This window comes from Lupinus angustifolius, chromosome LG19 (assembly GCF_001865875.1).
Source record: "Lupinus angustifolius cultivar Tanjil chromosome LG19, LupAngTanjil_v1.0, whole genome shotgun sequence".
NCBI classification, from domain to species: Eukaryota; Viridiplantae; Streptophyta; class Magnoliopsida; order Fabales; family Fabaceae; genus Lupinus; species Lupinus angustifolius.
In genome coordinates, this window is record NC_032027.1 from 3,914,372 (window position 1) to 3,918,274 (window position 3,903).

Sequence of the window (3,903 nt, forward strand, 5' to 3'; positions counted from 1 at the left end):
GTCGCGTGGGCGAGAAACTCTTACTTGGGCGAGCACAGTCTCGCTTGGGCGAGGACTGGGCGAGGGGAAGTTTTGGTTCTGGAATTCCCTCGCCTAGGCGACAAAACCTAGCTTGGGCGAGCCAGCCTCGCCTGGGCGAGTAAGGGCCTCGCTTGGGCGAGAATTCCCAGGATTTTAATGAGCCCCTGGAAATCTCTCGCTTGGGCTAGAGATGTCTCGCTTGAGCAAGGAAAGGCCACGCTTGGGCGATAGTACCTTCGCCTGGGTGAGGAAGGCTTAAGTTTGTTTGAGATTTAAAGATGAATTATCGCTTGAGCGAGAAACAATTATCGCTTGAGCGAGAAACAATTATCGCTTGAGCGAGAGATGCCCAGTTTTAAAATGGTATTGTTGATTGAATTTTCGCTTGAGCGAAGGGTCCTCGCTTGGGCGAGAGACAGTAATTGTGTTTGACTATCTGGATTGATTGGTTGAGTATGTAATAACCCTAGTATGGGTATGTGATATAAACTACTTTGGTATAACACCGTAATTGAATTAAAAATGAAAGTATTCAAGGTGTTGGAATTAAATAGTCAAACTCAATAATTAATTTTAAAGAAAGTATTCCGAGAAGGTTGTATGATTTAGGGCGATACCCAGAAAAGGATACGTGATACCACTGAGCGAGATTGTCTGGGACCGTCCAGGGTGATTCAATGATAGTCGTAGTGGTAGGGACGTTACCCTTTGAGTTATGATGTGAATTAGGGCACTGCCTAGAAAGGAACCCAGGATACCACGGAGCGGGATTGGCTGACCGTAAGAGGCTTGATCTGGGACCATCCAGGGTATTCAGCGATGGTCGTAGTGGTGGGATGTATTTCCTTTATATTACGTGTTAACGTAAGATCGGGACCCACAAGAAGCATTCTTGGCGGAGATGACTTAAGGTGGGCCGAGCATGATAAATGGTGGGTTATGATGTCGGTTATCGATAATATATGTGTATGTTATTATTTGGAGTATGATCTTCACTTATGTGCTATTTAATTATAGTCATGATATCTTGTCGATAAATTATACATTGATAAATGGTGAATTATGATATTGTTTGGGAATAAGTGTTGTTTACCTTACATAGGTTGATTAGATAATTGTTTATGAGAACAATGGATGAGTTTGGTTATATTATTCATGTGGATTGGATAATTGTTTACGAGAACAACTGATGAGTTATAATGTGATATGTTATATATATATATATATTCCTAGATCTTTCACTTAAAGGTAAAGGATACGTCACGTATGGAGAGAACAACAAGGGAAAGATTCTTGGCACCAGAATAGTTGGTAACTCATCTCAGACTCTTATTGAAAATGTTCTTTATGTTGAAGGATTAGAATATAATCTCTTGAGCATAAGCCAACTCTGTGACAAAGGTATACATACACAGGCCCCTGCGGTCTGTCGTTGCACATGGTATGCAACGGGTTATCGATGATGATCCCTCACCCCGACACCCATATTGACGCTTCCTTCACCTTGCCGCCAAAGAAGCTGACGTCTTCAGAGGTTGGACTTCGATACCCGCTAGTCAGGAGTGATGGCGCTGTTCCCTCCCACGATTATAGGACGTGGCCAGATTATCTGGATGCTCCGTCATCCAGTAGAGCCAAGAGGAGTAATGGTCTTAGAGGAGGTCCCTGCAAGAAGGCTCCAGTTTTGAGAATATCATCCCCTCCGAATTATGCCGCTGAGTTGTGGCATAATAAAGTGGAGGAGGAGGTGGACGAGGTCGTTGAGCTCGTTATTGTAGCGAGCTCGGTGGAGGTGATCGACCTCGTGTCTGACTCGGAGGAGGAGGAGGACCCGAGTGAGGAGTCCAACATTCCTGGAATCTTTTGAGTCAGCTTGTGGGCAGTCGATGTCCCCTTTTTGTTTTTGGTGGGGGGGCTGCGTTTCTTTGGATTTTGTAATGTTAATGGCGATGTAGTTTCCGCCTTTACTAACCTAGTCCGTATGAACTGGCTATGACTTAACCCATTATATATATCTATGAAGATGTATATTCAGGAAATATTGCATCATTTCAGTTACCATTAGGTAACCGGTTTTGATTTCCGTGTTATATGTTACTTAAAGTGATGTCCTGGAAAAGAAAGGTTTTTAAAAGGAAACAATTTTATATCACCAATTCAAAAACAAATTTTACTCACTTTTCCGCGTAATAAATAAAGAGTAATTTTCGGGGCGTTACAACACACACAAGGGGTTTTTGTTGTTGGATGTATGAACATAAATCAAATTCAGAAACAGTAGTTAAGCAATATAATAAAACGACTAAATCCCTTTGGTTCGTTTGTTTGTTCATAACTCAATCCTCGGTTTCAAATGATTATTTTCGGATTCCAAACATTAACTTTCGAGTATGTTGAGAACCAATTAACTAAGCGATAATAAATTCAAAGTTCCAAAACCTAAGCCTCTAACTAAGCGAAATCAGCATAAGCAAGAAAAAGTTAACAAATTCACACGAACTAAGTATTCATGCACTAGAGAATAATCAACTAAGCGAAGATAAACTCATAAACCAGTTTCTAAGATAGAAGAAACCAACAATAAAGAAACCAAAAATACATTAATAACAAAACCTCAAGAGTAGTGTTACATTACCAAAGGAATTTAGTCTACAAGTTTACCCTTCCACTCGGTGGAATATACAAACCGAAAATGAAGAAGATGAATGAAAACCGAAAATGAAGAAGATGTGAAACCCTAGCAGAGCAAAAAAAGGGATAACAAAATTCTGAAAATGAATGGATATAGAGAGTGAGAGTGAATTCGGTTTCCCTATTTTACAAAGAGTAAAACCGAAAATGGGCCCTAAACAATAGGCTCAAAACTAAAACCGAACTTACAAATAAAAACTCCCAAAATAAAAATACAATCTTCACTTCAACACATATCCTCCACTTCCATAATGCCAAAAATGTCATTGGTGCTAACTATGATATGAAAATGATAGATTTAATCAGGCTAAATAATCCCAAATTAAATCATTTTAGGAATATTAGTCCAATAAAGTCTAAAAGACTAAATCATGTGAAACAAAGTCCATTAGGCACCAAGAATCATCAATCGTGCTAAATTAAAGTTATGAATAGTGTGTAATATATTGTTCATCACTTATTAATAAACACAATAAATAAATTATCAATACTTAATAAACACAAAAATAAATTAACAAAATGTAATGTTTAATATTTCATCTAGTTTGGTATTAATAAACACAATTATATAGTAATAATCTACTTCATGTTAATTTACATAAATTCATGTAGTATAAATATTTTTCAGTTATGTAAAATGTTAATTTAACATTGCATATCTACGAATACGCAGTTAATTTGGCAAATGAGTTCAGTTTAACAGCGCATAATTACGACTGCGCTGTCAATTAGATTCTATTCAACAGTGCATAATTCAGATAGCGCTATCAATTAGATTTTATTCAACAACACTACATCTCGGTAGCGCTGTTGATGTGTTAATGAAAATAAGTAGTAAACAGTTGGATACGCAATAACAGCATAATCCTTAATATGCATTGTTGAAGAGGTCAATACAACAACGCTACGTTAGATATGTGTTACGTTGAATATGCTAACATTGTTCCTTCAACTGTCAATGAGAGTTGCACTACACCTGCACCTTATAACATTCCCATCCCGATTCACATTCTTGAGGTAATTTAGTTAACTTATTTTAATTTAGTTGTTAACTAATTATATGTTTTAACTTACGTACATGGAATCAGTTTTTGCAAACTTTTCCTGGATACCCCAACTAGTCGAGTAGTGGGTGTTGGGAAAGTGCACAAGTGGCCCGATGCTATGCTGCATAATGCACATATCCCACGC